At 26.9% G+C, this 17545-nt stretch overlaps 1 pseudogene; it reads right to left on the bottom strand.

Moving 5' to 3' along the window:
• Positions 1–2109: 2109 nt before the first annotated feature.
• On the bottom strand, positions 2110–5209 carry LOC111297037 (putative manganese-transporting ATPase PDR2; annotated as a pseudogene).
• Between the last annotated feature and the right edge of the window lie 12336 nt (positions 5210–17545).

The following is a 17545-nucleotide window of genomic DNA, read 5'->3' as shown; positions in this document are numbered from 1 at the left end:
GTTTCTATATAAGCACCACAGTAGGAGGTGTTTTTCAAAAATACCCATTATTAGGGTGCAAATTCTTCATGCCTAGTCTCTATTCACTTAGACTAGCTTCTTCTCTAAATTAGTCGCAGCCGTTGGGATTTACCTTGAATCTCAGAATCCCACATCGAAAGTTAAGTAAGTTTGAATTTATCTTGTATCCCACATCGGGAGTTTAGTAAAAGTATAAAGCGTTTCACCCTTATAAATAAGATGTTTTGGTTTTAGTTTAGTAACCGCAGAGAGTTAGACACCAAGAGAATAGCTAAGTGAGTAGGCTATTAAAAGGGTGTAATTGGGTTTTAGGTTAAGTTTTGAGTAAGAAGTTTTAGGAGACTTTTCTCATTCTAAAAGTCTCACAATTGTAAAGATTTATTTGTTAGTAGATTGTGTTTGTAGTAGGCCATTTTGAGTTGGGCCAAACCAAATATATTTGTGTGTTCTTATTCTTGATTTGAGCTTGCTATTTTGTGTGTGATTGCTGCTGCGCGTGGGTGTTGTTTTTCCCAACAAGTGGTATCAAAGCGAGGTTCGAGGTTTAAGTTTAAGGTTCGTGGGTCCAAGAGATCGTGAAGTAGTGTTTGAAGATGTCTGAAGAAGGTATGTTTGGTATGCCTATGCCTAAGTTTGAGATTCCGTTTTTTGATGGAAAAAGTAATTTTATGTTATGACAAAGTACGATTCAAGATCTATTAGTACAACAAGGATTGGATTAGGCATTAGAGAATAGTAAGCCTGAGGGAATGTCTGACACTAATTGGAATAGGATTCAGAAGAAAGTTGTTAGTACTATTAGATTGGCGCTAACTCCAGAGATAAAATACAGTGTGTTGACTGAGAGTACTCCGAAGAGTTTTTGAGATAAACTTGAAGGTATTTATGCTTCGAAGTCATTGACTAATAGATTATGTTTGAAGATGGATCTGTATTCTCTGAAGATGAAAGAAGGTATGAGTCTTCATAATCACCTGAATGAGTTTAATAGATTGGTTTCTCAATTGCTAGCGATTTATGTTGATGAGTTAAAAGATGAAGAGAAGGCTTTAATTTTGCTGTCATTTTTGCCCAAGTCTTATAGCTTTTTAGTTCAGACTATGTTGGTGGGCAGGTCTACTTTGAAGTTGGATTATGTGACTGCCCTGTTGCGTGAGAATGAAAGGTTTGTGGGAACTCAGAACTCATCACTTGGGGAGAGTACACTAGCTGTAGAGGGTTTTGATCAAGGGAGGACTCAAAAGAGGATTGATGGATCAAGATGGAGATCTAAGTCAAGAGACAGAGATTACAGTGATGTAGAATGTTATTATTGTGGTGAGAAAGGACATATCCAAGTGCGCTGCAGGATGCTGAGAAGGGATATGGCTACTTTCAAAAGGGCGAATGTTGAAAAGAAATCAGATGAAAAAAAGAGTGATACTGCTGCTGTTGTGTCTGATGATGATGATGTTGTTTTGACAACTTGTGTGGATGAGACCCAGACTTTGAAAAGTGATAAAGGTTGGGTTTTAGATTCAGCTGCTACAGTTCATGTTTGCAATGATAGGAGCTGCTTTGTGGAGTTGAATGAGAATGAAAAGTATGGGGATATTATGGTTGCTAACAAAGAAAAGGTGCAAATTCAAGGCATCGGGAGTGTTTGCCTTAGATCTCACAATGGTGTTATTAGGACACTTTGTCATGTAAGGTATGTACCAAATTGTCACTACAATTTGATTGCTTTGGGTGAGTTAGCTTCTCGGGGGTACACATTTTATGGTAGTAATGATTGGTTGAAAGTGTATAAGAATGATAGTGTGATTCTACAAAGGAATAGGGTTAATCACTTGTACATGTTTGATGGAGGCTCAGTTGCTGGAATGCCTGTGATGAAAGAAAAGAAGAAAGGTAAGCATGTTAGCTTTGCAGATACTGTTGAAGTGTTTGGAGATTCAAGTCAAGGGAGGATTTGTTGGGATTTGCCTTGAATCTCAGAATCCCACATCGAAAGTTAAGTAAGTTTGAATTTGTCTTGTATCCCACATCGAAAGTTTAGTAAAGGTATAAAGGATTTCACCCTTATAAATAAGATGTTTTGGTTTTAGTTTAGTAACCCCACGTATAGCAGCCCAGAAACATTAGTAGAGCCGACAGCAATATCTTATCCCTTGATCCAACAGGTAAAGGAACAAACTTCAACCAATCATTTAAGTCCCTAAGTAGATCAGAAGTTATAACCACAAAGAAACCAGCGACAGCTACAAGCGCGTACGAGAATGGTTTGTTTTCGGGGATGCCCTGGTTGAAAGGATGTCCCATGTAGTTCACTGCAAATATAGCCACCTGAAGTATCATGCTTGCTCACCATATATGAAACTGTGTTCGCTAGATTAGGGTGAAACTCAAAGTCTGGTTCAACGCACTCCTCAGGCATGTGTTTCTTTGCCTCTTTCACAAAAGAAATCAAGAAAAACAGGTGGATTGCAAACTGTCCCATGAGAGAAAGGAAGACATAAAAGCAGAAAATATTGGGCTTCCGCCGTGCAACTGAAAGGTTGGGCAGTGGGCGAGCATGTGAGATAAATGGGAAAAAAATAGCTGTAAATAAACCACTGATCATAGCCTGGACATCACTCAGCTTGACGCCATCTAGATACATCACAATTAAAACATTAGCCGTGGCAAGGTAGTTAAGGCCAAGTATCTTGAACATTTGAAGGGTAGTCACAAGGGTGCTGCCTCCTTGAAGTATTGTGTCAATGTTTGCGACAACGGATGCATTCTTTGCTGTAAATTGTGATGCCATCGAAGCATCCCCCAGTTTGACAATAGGTGCTGAGCGACCATCACTATCCTCATTCATCTCATCCATCAGCTTCTGCCTATGAATCTCTGCAGCATTATGATGCCGGTTACTGGTTGCGTGGTTGCTAGATTCTGATCTTATGGCAACTTTTCCTTTTCAAGAGGCTTCTGCATTAAGCCGGGTACTCACAGCTTTGGTAGTTGCTTCCACATTGGGCATAGATTTCTTCGACTTCAATGACTTTGTGCTTTCATCTTTAGATGTTCCTGGTGAAGAGCTTTCACTTTAAGTTGATGGCACTGCATTCAATAGGGCAACACCTACATGGGCCTAAAAAACGTAGGATGCTACATGTCCATGCTTTTCTGCTACTTAGATTCTGGGAACAATTAATTTCTCTTCTTTGATATTAAACCAACTTAAAACTAATTAACATGTAATTGACAAAAATATTATAAAAAGCAATTCGTATTAACTATTGTATACACAAAAAAATTTTATCACACAGCATGGGATTGATGTTACTTCTCCTATATAATAAATTTGTTATTAGATTTAGTTAAAATATGTACACAAAATTAATCCATATTTGTGTAAAAAGTACAAAACAAACAGAAAACAATTCTTAATATATGTACTACAAAAAATTTATCCATATTCGTGTTCAAATTAGAAAACAGATAGTAGAAGACAATTCATAATAGAAATGATAGATATAAAATGGTAATTCAACAAACTAAAGCTGCCTTTGGGAGAGCAAAAAAAAAAAAAACCCTAGTATTCTATTCATGAAGTCTTCTATAAGGTAACTAGAGGATGGTAAACAAAACATTGTAGTTGTGTATCTAGACAATGCCCATAAACAGAAGGAAAATATTTTGGAACTTGGATTTCAATTGGCTAAAGGGTATAAAAAATCCCTGAGTTATAATTAAAATATTATCTAAACTTTTATTTTCTTTAATTACAATCAATCAATCCCTCCAATATTTATTTACATCCAATTATACCCTTATTTAGATGAAAAAAAAACCAATTAAGATAAAATTTCATACCATATCAATAAAATAGATTAAAGTTTATCACATAACACAATTAATATATGTGAAATTAAATAAAATAAAATTTTCTTCTTTTTTTTTCCTTTTTCTTCTTTATTTTCTCTCATCCCCTCTCTCTAAAATCCTTCTCAATTAACTGTAATTAGGAGATTGATTGATTAAATTTTACCACATGACTAGATTTTGTCTATTTAAAGGTCCAATTGAATCGAAAAAGAAAATTAAGGGCTTGATTAATTACAACAAAATGTTAAAAACTTAAATGATTATTAAATTATAATTTAAAGGCATTTTTTACCCTTTAACCATTTCAATTTCAATAGAACAACATAAAAAATGATACATATCCATCTTGTAGCCAAAATAATTATGACTAACGAAATGTAATCCTAGAATGTATTTGAACAGATAATCATAAAAAAATTGCCTAACACAACTCATCACAAATCTTATGGACAACTCGACGTTTGGGTGAGTTGAGTTGATCTCTTTATGAGATTTGTTTTCTTCTTCGTTCTACGGTTAATCATAGATTGACAAGTAATGGCAGCAAAATATACAAATAGAAATAATATATAGCCTTAATACATAATGCCAAATTGGGAAGCCAAAATAAGTGTAAAAACCTAAAGAGTCTTAAGCATAATGGCTGCACAATAAACAAACAGATAGGCTTGAAACATATAACTAAAATGAGATGCCAAATGTAAATAACAAACTAAAAATCCTTAAACAAAATATTACCTGCTTAAGAGCTCCAACATCATTGGTCCCATCACCACACATTAAAGTCATCCTTCCCTCTATCTTGAAAGTGGTCATGATTAGTTCTTTCTTCTCTAGCGCAACTCTTGCAAAAACCTGCAATAACATTGTGGAGCTGATAAATTAGATTAAACAATGTAGAAAACCAATAACAAATGGGTGGTGGAGTTGCAACCGTAACAAAATGAATGACTTATAAAATAACAAAAGTCTGTTTTAACATTTAAATGCAGTCCACCTTCAATACAGAGATCATGAGTTTCAGATAAAGCTTCAACCTCTTTCTCGTTGAATATCAAGTAAATCTTTTGGTCAGCCTAATTAAGTAGAAAAATGAAGGGTGATGTTCAACACACCAAATCAATGGATCAAATATGACTAATTCTATAAAAACAAAATGCAAGCTTTATAATGTTGGGGAGATATTCCACACTTGGGGATACCACTTAAGCCCAAAAGTTTAAACTATTGAGTTCTTGAGTCCTACATGTATATATAGGACTTCTCACTCACATTTTTTAGTGATGCAAGATTTTTTACTCACATACAAACCTATTCTAATAATCTTTCCCATTTACTTGTGAGTTTTGATAAAGTTCTACATTGGTTTCATCGTGTGAGTAAATCCTATCAATATCTCTTTTGGCCCAAACAACCTCATGTCTTTGATGGATTTAGTGCGCTTTTGGCCTAACATTCAACGTTGCCTCTCTATTGATCTAGATTGTCTCAATACCCTTCAAACTTGTACTCAATTATAGCACATAATCTTAACGCCTAAGTTGTCTCAGTGCCTACTTAAGCTTGCAATCAATCATAACCTTAACCTTGCATTTCATCATAGGTCTTTGCACTCATCATAGGTTGCCTTAGTACATTGCCTTCTTCGGTGTTCTACTTTTGCATAAGCATATTATCATACTCACTACATTCAACCTTGCCTTTCTGTCGGTCTAGATTGTTTCAATACCTCTCAAACTTATACTCAATTATAGCACACAATCTTAATGCCTAAGTTGTCTCAATGCCTACTTAAGCTTGCAATCAATCATAACCTTAACCTTGCATTTCATTATAGGTCCTTGCACTTTATCATAGGTTGCCTTAGTACATTGCCCTCTTCGATGTTTTACTTTTGCATAAGCATATTATCATACTCGCTGCCTCTAAGTTGAACCTTTGTCTTTGATACCACTTGATATCAAGTTTCACTGCTTACTTTAATCTAGCTCTAAACCAAGCTTTGATACTTTTTGTTGGGGAGATACGCCATACTTAGAGCCCATGAGAGTACACCCGATAGCCTATACATATATGTTAGACACTACTTGAGCCCAAAAGCTTAAGTTATTGGATTCTTGTGTCTTATATGTATATATAAGACTTCTCATTCACATTTTTTTATGATGTGAGATTCTTTACTCACATGTGAACTTATTCCAACTATCTCTCCATTCACTTGTAAGTTTTGATCAAGTCTTACCTTGGCTCTCTCATGCAAATAAATCTTATCAACACTTCTTTTAAGCTAAACAACCTCACATCTTAGGTGGTATCAATGCATCTTAGGCCTAGCATTCAACCATGCCTTTCTATGGGTTTAGGTTATCTTAATGCCCCTCAAGCTTATACTCAATCACAGCATACAACCTTGCTACCTAGGTTGTTTCAATGCCCACTCAAGCTTACAATCAATCACAACCTTAACCTTGCAATCCTAGGTTAACTCAATATATTGCCTTGAATTCAACATTGCCTCTTTATGGGTTTAGGTTGTCTCAATGACCCTCAAGCTTGTACTTAATCACAACACACAACCTTGCTGCCTAGGTTGTCTAAGTACCCAATCAAGCTTGCAATCAATCACAGCTTTATCCCTGCAATCATAGGTTACCTTAGTATATTACCTTTTTCAGTGTTCTACATTCATATAAGCATATTATCATACTTGCTGCCTCCAAGTAAAACTTTTGGCTTTAGAGGCAGTCGAAACACTTTTGATGATTAAGGTCTCTTTTTTATATTTTAGATATCTAAAGTCCACAAGTGTAAAATGATAGAACTAATCCCAAGTAAAAACTAGTTCAAACTTAATTATCTTTTCTAGGGATATACAAAAAGAAACATAAAGGGAACTAAATGCTAGACATAAAAACGTAAAGGATGTTATTGCTAAGAAAATGTGATGAAAGGAACCAAAAGCTGAATCCAAATTGCATTAGAGAATATGGTTAATGCCCTAAAAAATTATGGTAATACCATGTTAGTCAACACATTCTTTCCCAATCCCCTTAAAAGAAAAGACTATTAAAACAAAGTAACTTTTTCCTCTTATTATATTAAAACAAAAGTTGCACTAAATGTTTGAATAATTTATGGGTTGTTCTCTATGTTGTCCATTCTTTGTTTTATGCTTCGAGCTCTCAAAATTTTTTATTTCATTTTGTTTTAATTTATGACAAGAACAAACATACTTGGCTAATTAAAACTTGTAGCAAAATTTTGGCACCGCAAAGAGTCCATGGCCAAGTAATAGAAGTGATTAGGAATATGAGGTCTTAGTTTCTATATCACATAAGGAGTATTGATTTTGTTGGTTAAGTTAAAAGGGAAACCAAATTACTAAAAACTAAAGTATCTTGAAATTCTCATTCTAGTTAAAACCAAAACAAGCTCATGGGGTTCAAAATTTCAACAAATTCTAAGAAATTGGTATTAAGTAAAAAGCATTAGCAAACTCAAACAAATTGATATTATGTAATTAGATTAATACAATTTAGATCAAGTATGTGTTGTACATATTCTAAGTAAAATATTGAGTCCTTTTAAATGATTGATTTATTCAAAAACTGAAATACCCTAAAATTTATTTTGATCCTGATAAAAATTATTTCAATAACCAAATAATTTAATTCAGTTCAATCAATTAATTAGATAAAAATAAATTACACACCAATACCTATCAAATCTCTTCATGAATTTTTTTACCCTAAAAAGAGGTCATGTTCATGCAAAGTTGTTGTTTAGTAAATGTTTACTAAATGTTGGGAACAAGAAAATTCTACTTACCAACATTTTAGTTATTTTTTTCAAAACAAAAAGATGTTAGATTAGTTAAAGTTTTTAAAAATTGAATAAAAAAAATAAAATTACCAAAATGAAGCCCAAAGTGTCCCCTAACAATCAGCTATTAACCGATTAAAACAACATTTCTAACAATATTATGAGATTCACATCTATTGCAAAATATATTCTAATGAAAGGAGATAGAGAAACACAAAAAATTACTTTTTTTTAAGAAAGAAAAGGCAGCAAGAAAGAGAGTGCTAAATATTAAATCCATAAAACACTTATTGTCATATCTGGAAAAGACTTGTAAGCAACGGCTAGCACACAAGACCTTTGACGTGTATATTTCTTATAGGTTTCAACATATGTAGGAAGCTAATTAATGAGTCTATCTTAAATAGTCTCAGGAAAATTTGTTAGTAGTTTAGAATGTTATGTATTGATGAATAGATTTAACATTTGTTTTAATTATTCGTAGTTTGAATAATTATATTTGAGTAAGAAACATTTGTTGAAAATAATTATGTAACAAAAAAGTTACAACTATTAAATGAATAATTATGATTGAATAGAAATATGTTTCTTATATAACAAAAAGGATTATAGTTATTTAAACAAATTGACATGATTATTCATCAAAAAGACATTTTTTTCATCAATTATAAATAAATCTTTGTATATAACTATTTCTCCTACTTTTGATTAAAGAGTTTGAAGCTTTGTTCTATCGCAGAGGCATAATTGCCTTTAAGAAAATGTTCTTTACACCTAAAAGGAAATTTTCATTTATATATTTTTTTCTTTTTATAGACACCTAATTTTGTCCAAGAAAATTTTTTGAAATTGAAATAGGCTTCGATTGCCAATTGGGTCTTAATGCAAAAATCTTGGACTTGATGATTAAAAGCCCAAAATAAAAATTTTGGCTATTGATTTAATTTTGGTCTTAGTTGATTTTAATTTTAACTCATTTTTAATATTTAATTTGTTTTTAATTTTCTTTTTGGTTTAAATTTTTTTGGAAAAAAAAAGGTAAAAAAAAGGATTCAAAAAAATAAAAAAAGTGTAAATTCTTGAAAATCTTATATTCATTTGACTTTGGATCCAATCTCAAATCATGAAATTTACTGGTGAATTATTTTTTGAAAACTTTAGGGAACAATAAAATGAAAAAGGGAAAAATTATGCAGAATCGAATCCTAGGAGATTTCTCCTAAATTCAGTGGGATTTCAAAATCTCTAATTTTAAAGGGATCGAATCCTTATATAAAGAACCTTAAGCTGCAACCACAGGATAAAAAGTAATCAACAATAACAAGCAGTAATCACGTATAAGTAATTGAGCAATTAGAGCATAAAAATTCAGGGATTTTTTATTCTAGGTTTTAGGTCAAATTTTTGGTGGTTTTTGGAAATCATCTTAAGTTTGGGTGTTTTGAGATTGGTTTGGAATTTAGTTTTTGTTTATGGGCTTTAATTGTTTTTAGGTTTTAATTAATTCTGGGATCATTAGATTTTTTGGAAATTTTTGTTTTTTGGGCTTTGGGTGAATTTCACTTAGGAATTTGGGTGCAATTTTTTATTTTTTTTTATTTTTTAGGGATTCTAAGAAGTCTTTGAATTTTTGTTGAATTTCTAGGTTTTTCCTAGGTGTGGATTGAATTTTTTGACCAAGATTCAAGTTTTTCAACAAGGTTAACAACAATTGGAGGAATTTGCGATGGTCGAATTCTAGGTTTTAGATAATTTTTGAAAAAAAAGTTAAATTTTTTGACATTAATTGAATTTTTTGGTGTTGGTTTTCTGAAAATGCTAGCTTGAATCTTAGATCCATTTGAATTTCTAGTTGAATTTTAGAGAGAAGTCAGAGAACCTAAAGGTTAGAGAGAGAAAGAGAAAGGCATTTCTGCAAAAGCATTTTGATTTTTAGCTCTATATCCAAGCCTAAATGACATCGTTTTTGTAAAGCCCTACCCCGCATGTAGACTCAATTGACCTAGCATTGACACGCTTGGAGACCTAACTCGATTGTAAGTTTTTGCTTTTATTTTTTATTTTATTTTTTATTTTTCCATTTGTTTTTAAAATTTTGTTTTGTTTTGTTTTTATATTATTTGTTATTTTAATTGTGTGATTGAATTAAAGTGATGTGAAAAAAAATTGGTAAGATTTTATAGTTTATTTGCATGATTTTTTTATGAAGTTAGTTTTTTGCATGTATTTTATTTTTGCATGAAGTTAGTTTTTTGCATTTTATTTATTATTTGCATGGATTTAGTTTAATTGCATGATTTTATTTATTATTTGCATGATTATATATTTAATTATATGATTTATTTATTATTTGCATGATTATATATTTAATTGCATGATTTATTTTTTATTCGCATGATTATATATTTAATTGTGTAATTTATTATTTATTTGCATGATTTATTATTTGTATGATTTATTACATATTTGTATGAGATTTTTTATTTATTATGATATTTTTGGTATGATCTAATACATATTTGCATGACTATTTTTGCATGATAATTTTGGCATGATTAGCTTGCTTTTGATTTGTTTTAATGCTTGTTTTTTTAGACAATATTTAGTGATTTGAGTTCGGACATATCTTATACAACTTCCTAAAGTATCGTATAATTCTAGACTAAGATTACATTTAATTTTGTCAAACGTAGTTTTATATAAGTGGTATAATTTTGAGAACATAATTCATTCAATGGTGAGGGAAGCTTATTAAAAAATTGATTTAACCAAAATTTTGAATGTTCTTCATTCAATTTTTGGTATTCACTCATATATTTTTTAGAGTAAGCATCCAAGTTTAGGATGTTACAAAGTTTGAGTTTGGAGAGAATATATTGAGTTTCACTAGTGGCATCGAGTTCTTCCATAATATCACATAATTCATTTTTTAGAATTTGGATAAACATTTTTAAAAGATCTAGAATGTTTGTTGAGGCTAAAAGAGTACTTTTTTGGATTTTTCTCCATTCAGTATTTTTCCATATTTTAAGAAATTGATAAACATCTCCTTGTCAAGTACCACAAAAATAGTTTAAAAAATTTTCTCTATTCCAAGTATCTTTGTAATGGATTACTATAATAGACATAGATTATGTCCATTCATCTATATTTTTTTCATATTCTAACAGAAGGGCTTAAAAAAGATCAAGATAAGTACCTTCAGATGCTACGGATCTTTTTTTAAAGAATCTATAGTTAGGGCTATATTAGTTTGAGAAGAAGTCTGACTGGTTTGGCCAACTTCTATAGTATTTTTAATTTCTTCTTTTTTAAAAGAATATAGATTATAAGAAAGATCAATAGGATGTGTTTCAACTGGTTGATAAAATTTTAGATTTTCTTTATAATATGAAAATCTTAACAAGACATCATCTTCTGGTTTAGAGATTTCACCTACTTTTTTTTCCTTAATATACTGTTTGTAGAAGGGAATATTTTTTTCTTCTTCCAATGTTGTTTCATCATAAGATGTTTTTTCATTCTTAACAACTAGGTTAATCGTAAGAATATCAAAATTATCATCTACTACCTCTTTATCATTACTTTCACTGGTTATGTCATAGTTTAGCATGTAGTGATGATTATATTTTTTGAAAATATCTTTATATGTTTCATAAAGTTTTTCAATTTCTTGAACATATTTTACTTTTTGTTTAGAGTCTAAAGTTTGATTCATTTTTGTTTAAAATTTCAATCAAATATTTATAAAATTTAAAATCCATAAGGTCTTGGATAGACTTTTTAAAGGATGACAGTTTATCATTTGATGCTAAAATAGTATTTTCATAATATAAAGGTCCAAAATTAATGGTTTCTAATTTTTGTATATTTTCTATTTTTTCTTCAATATTATCAATTTTTACAAAAAGTTTTTTAAAGAAAGAAGAAAAAAGATCAATAAAACAATTAACAGTTCTACTAATAGCAACATTACTAGATTCATATACTGAATCTATATGCAAACTATGATTATAAGCTTTATCTTCACATTCACCTGTTTAGCATGCTATTCCCCAACCACCTATTTAGCCAATGTCCTAAGTTCTTGCCTCTACACCTCTGGGTTGATCCCTCAATGATAACTCTATAAAATAAAGTTATTTAGGCTTGCTTTTAGTGCTTAAATAATTGATTTGTGCTTAGTTCTTAGCAAAATGATGATCTTTTTACTCCTGAATGGCATAATTTTTTGTTTTGTAGGTTTTCTTGAAGAAAAGATTAAATTTTGAAGATTCTTGATGATTCCTAATCAATTTTGATGATTTTTGATGCATAAAAAAGAATTTGATGATGTTCTTGGAAGTTCTTGATTTTCTTGGAAATCTTGAAGTTAAAGAATGGAAAAAAAATTCAAGATTGGTTTTGTGTAGTTTAATAGATTAGGAATGATGCAATCTTAAAGAAAAATGGTGAAAATTCATGCAAGAATTAAGCTAGGAATTTTGACAACAATGAAGGGCAGATTGTAATTTCAAGTGTTTGCAAGTCCATGGTAGCTTATGTAAGCGCAAATGCATGGATTACTAATAGATGACATAGTATAAAAAGTTTTCTTATTGGTTAAGAAAAATGATGTGGCATGATGAGATGGCAACTCTAATTACTTTTCCTGCTTAGATTTAGATTTTCTATATGGATTATGATTTGGTATTCTTATTCATATTTGGAGTATGATTACTTGAAGTATTTAATTACATGAATTATAACAATTCTAAACATATTGGAAAATAAGAACAAACGTAAAAATATATTATTGTAATGTAAATGATTATGATGACAATGCAAAATTTTGATTAATTATTGTTTTATATATATATATATAAAGAAAATAGTTATAAATTAAAAAATAAATTGGTAACATAAACAAATGCAAAGAAAAATAAAATTACTATCATTTGACATAAAATGGATAAAAAGTATCGTAACATACTAAGAAAGAAATAACAATTTTAAAAAAGATAAGAATAATCGTAAAAAGATATTATTATAATATAAAGAATTATATTGGTAACATAAAATTTTTACTAATTATTATTTTTTAAATATATAAGCAAAATAGTTAAAAATTGAAAAACAAATAGGTAATGTAAAAAAGAGAGAAAAAAAATTAAAATGAATATCATTTAGTATGAAATAGATAAAATGTAACATATTAAGAAAGAGCTATTATCATTTTAAACATAATTAAATGTAATAACAATCATAAAAAAAAATTATTGTAACATAAATAATTAAGTTGTCAATTTAAAATTTTAATTATTTATTTTTTATACATATAAGAAAAATAGCTAAAACTTAAAAACATATTAGTAACATAAACAAGTTAGAAGAAATATAAAAAGGTGAGAATTATCGTAAAATTGGTATTATTTGGCATATAATGTGTTAGAAGTATCGTAACAACTTTAGAGAGAGTTGTGATAATTCTAAACGTAATAAAGATAAAAATAAGTGTAAAAAGGTATTATTATAATGTAAATAATTAAGTTGACAACGTAAAAGAATTATTCTCTTAAGCCTAAAGAATAATTTTAAACCAATAAATAAGTGTTAACATAAAAACGGTGAGAATAATCGTAAAATTGGAGTCATTTAATGTAAAATGAGTTAGAAGTGTCAAAACATCCTAAAAAAAAGTTATAATAGCTATAAATATAATGAAAAGTAACAATAGACATAAAAAGATATTATTGTAACAAAAATAATTAAGTAATGTAAAAGAAATATTATTGCAAATAAAAAAATAAGTTTTAAAAAATAAAGGTTAATGAAAAAAAGTGAGAATAATCGTAAAATTAGTATTATTTAACGTAAAATGGTTATAAATATTGTGATAATTTTAAATGTAATAAAAAGTAATAAAAATGTAAAAATTATTATTAAAACATAAATAATTAAATTGGTAACAAAAAAATTAGTATTATAAATAAAAAGTGATCCTACACAAAAAAAACGATGTTAAGAAAAAAAAAAGAATAATCATTAAATTGGTATATTTTGACATAAAATGTGTTAGAGATGTCATAATACCTAAAGAAAAATTATAATAATTTTAAATGTATTAAAAGATAAGAACAAGCATAAAAGATATTATTATATCATAATAATTAAGTTGACAACATAAAAAAATTTGTTATTATAAATAAAAAATAATTCTAAATTAAAAAAATTGTTAAAGTAAAAAAGTGAGAGTAATTGTAAAATTAGAATCATTTGGCGTAAAATATGTTAGAAGTGTCGTAATGTAAAAATATAAGAATAATTGTAAAATTAGTATCATTTAACATAAATTGGATTAGAATTATCATAATACTCTAACTAAGAGTTGTGATAAATATAAACATAATAAAAAGTACGAATAATTATGAAAAAATTATTGCAACATAAATAATATTTTTGGCAATGTGAAAGAATTATTATTACAAATAATTAATAATTTAAAAACCAAAAAATAAGTGTTTGTATAAAAAAGATGAGAGTAATCATAAAATTGGAATTGTTTGGCATAAAATGGTAAGAAGTGCGGTAACACCTTTATGAAAAAAGTTGTAATACTTCTATATACAATAAAAGTTAATAACAAACGTAAAAATATATATATTATTATGATAAAAATAATTAAGTTAGCAATATAAATTAACTATTATTACAAACAAAAAAATTAAATAAAAAGTTAAAAGTTAATGTAAAATGGTGAGAATAATCGTAAAATTGATATTATTTAACGTAAAATAGTTAGAAGTATCGTTATACTTTAAGAAAAAAATTGTAATAATTTTAAACATAATAAAAAGTAACAATAAACATAAAAAGATATTTTTGGAATGCAATAAATCGAAAACATAAAAAAGTTAGTATTATAAATAAAAAATAATTCATATAAAAAAAATTTTAACGTAAAAATGCGAGAATAATCGTAAAATAAGTATCATTTGACGTAAAATATATTATAAGTGTCATAATATCTTAAGAAAAACTTGTGATAATTCTAAACATAATAAAATGTAAGAACAAATGTAAAAGATTTTATTGTAATATAAATATAAGTTGATAACATAAAAAATTTATTATTACAAATAAAAAATAACTTGTTAATGTAAAAAGATGAGAAAAATTAAAAAATTGGAATTATTTAGAGTAAAATATGTTACAATATTGTAACATAAAAGGATAAAAATAGTTGTAAAATTGGTGTTAATCGACATAAATTGGATTGTAAGTGTCGTAATACCTTAATAAAAAATTATGATAATTTTAAATGTAATAAAAAGTAGGAATAAGTAAAAAAAATATTATTATAACAAAAATAATATTTTTGGCAACATAAAATAATTATTATTATAAATAAGCAATAATTTTAAACCAAAAAATAATTGTTAATATAAAAAGGTGAGAATAATCATAAAATTGATATCATTTGGCATAAAATGATTAAAAGTATTGTATCACCACTAAGAAAAAATTTATGATAATTTTAAGCATAATGAAATATAACAACAAGCATAAAAAGATATTACTATAACGTAAATAATTAAGTAGGCAATGTAAGAAAATATTATTTCAAATAAAAAATAATTTAAACAAAAAATAAGAATTAACATAAAATAGTGAGAATAATAGTGAAATTGGTATTATTTTAAGTAAAATTGTTAGAAGTATCGTTACACCTTAAGAAAAAATTATAATAATTTAAAATATAATGAAAAGTAACAACAAATATAAAAAGATATTATTGAAATGTAATAAATTTGTAACGTAAAAAAATTAATATTATAAATAAAAATAATTCTAATCAAAAAATAATTGTTAAAGTAAAAAGGTGAGAATAATCGTAAAATTGATATTATTTTATATAAAATGGTTAGAAGTATCATTATACTTTAACAAAAAATTATAATAATTTTAAATATAATGAAAAATAACAACAAATGTAAAATGATATTATTCAAATGTAATAAATTTGTAACATAAAAAAAATTAGTATTATAAATAAAAATAATTCTAAATAAAAAATTAAGTGTTAAAATAAAATGTGAAAATAATCATAAAATTGGTATAATTTAACGTTAAATATGTTTGAAGTGTTGTAATACTTAAAAAAATTGTGATAATTCTAAATATAATAAAAAATAAGAACAAGCATAATAAATTTTATTATAACGTAAATGATCAAATTGATAACATGAAAAATTATTATTGTAAATAAAAAATAATTTTAAACCTAAAAATAAGTGTTAATGTAAAAAAGTGAACATGATCGTAAAATTGATATAATTTAATATAAAATGTATTAAAAGTATCATAGTGTAAAAAGATAAGAATAGTTATAAAATTAATATCATTTGATGTAAAATAGGTTAGAACAATTGTAACATCCTAAAGAAAAGTTGTGATAATTCTAAATGTAATAAAATATAAGAACAAGCATAAAAAAATATTATTTTAACATAAATAATTAAGTTGACAATATAAAAGAATTATTATTATAAATAAAAAATAATTCAATCAAAAGATAAGTATTTGCGTAAAAATATGAGAGTAACCATAAAATTTGGATTATTTGGTATAAAGTGTATTAGAAGTATTGTAACACTTTAAAAAAAGTTGTAATAATTTTAAATGTAATAAAAAATAAGAACAAGTGTAAAAATATATTACTATAACGTAAATAATTAAATTGATACCGTAAAAACTTATTATCATAAATAAAAAGTAATTCTAAACAAAACAATAAGTGTTAACATAAAAAAATAAAAATATTCATAAAATTGATATAATTTGATACCATAATACATTAAGAAATAGTTATGATAATTTTGAACGAAATAGAAAATAAGAACAAGCATAACAAAAAATTAAAGTAAATAATTAACTTGATAATGTAAAAGAATTGATATTTTTAAATTAAAAAATTCTAAATAAAAAATTATTAACGTAAAAAGATAAAAATAATCATAAAATTCATACCATTAGATGTAAAATGAGTTTGAAATGTTTTATCCTCGAAAAAATTTTTAATAATTCTAAATATAATGATAAAAAATGTAAAAATATACTATTAAACATAATTAATTAAATTAATTTTGTAAATTAAATTGATATTATAAAATTAAAAAATTAAATAAAATTATGTATACGTTTTTTAATGTTTACCTGATAATTTATTCTTTTTTTTAAGTTATATTATTTTTATAATTTATCATAATATATTATGATATCTCATGACTTTAAAATAAAATAGATATATTACAATCTTACTGTAGATAAACCCATAATTTAATAAAGTCCAATGATTAAATTTATTTATTTTCTTAATTTTCCTTTTATTTTTATTTATATATTAATTTGTAATCAAAGTTTTAGTACATTTGAGAGGTACCTTGAAGGCTTGGACTTAACTGTTTTTAAATTGATTTAAATATAAAAATGTATGCTTTCATCTCTCACAGACAAAGAACGTGATTTTGTTAGTTTAATAAATAAATAATTTTTACAAAAAATAAGTTATAAAATATTAATCTTGAAAAACTTTAATTGGAATTTCTTACATTTCATTTGGTTTCGTTGATTTTTTTAATTTTTAATATGTATTTTTTTATTTTATAAAAATAAAAAGAAAATAGAAGAAGAAAGAATGTAATGAACTTTTTTTTTTGCAAAAAGAATGAAATGAACCTTAATTAACAGTCTTAGTGGAAATAATTAAATTAAATTAAACAAAAAAAAAAGAAATGCAGCAAAATTTAGTCAGCAAACTGATGTCTGCAGCATAATAAATTCAATACCAACTTATTGAGAAAAAAAA

The sequence above is a fragment of the Durio zibethinus genome, chromosome 12, assembly GCF_047325235.1.
Source record: "Durio zibethinus cultivar Kanyao isolate XHJ-2024 chromosome 12, ASM4732523v1, whole genome shotgun sequence".
NCBI classification, from domain to species: domain Eukaryota; kingdom Viridiplantae; phylum Streptophyta; class Magnoliopsida; order Malvales; family Malvaceae; genus Durio; species Durio zibethinus.
This window is presented reverse-complemented; position numbering and strand designations above follow the sequence as displayed.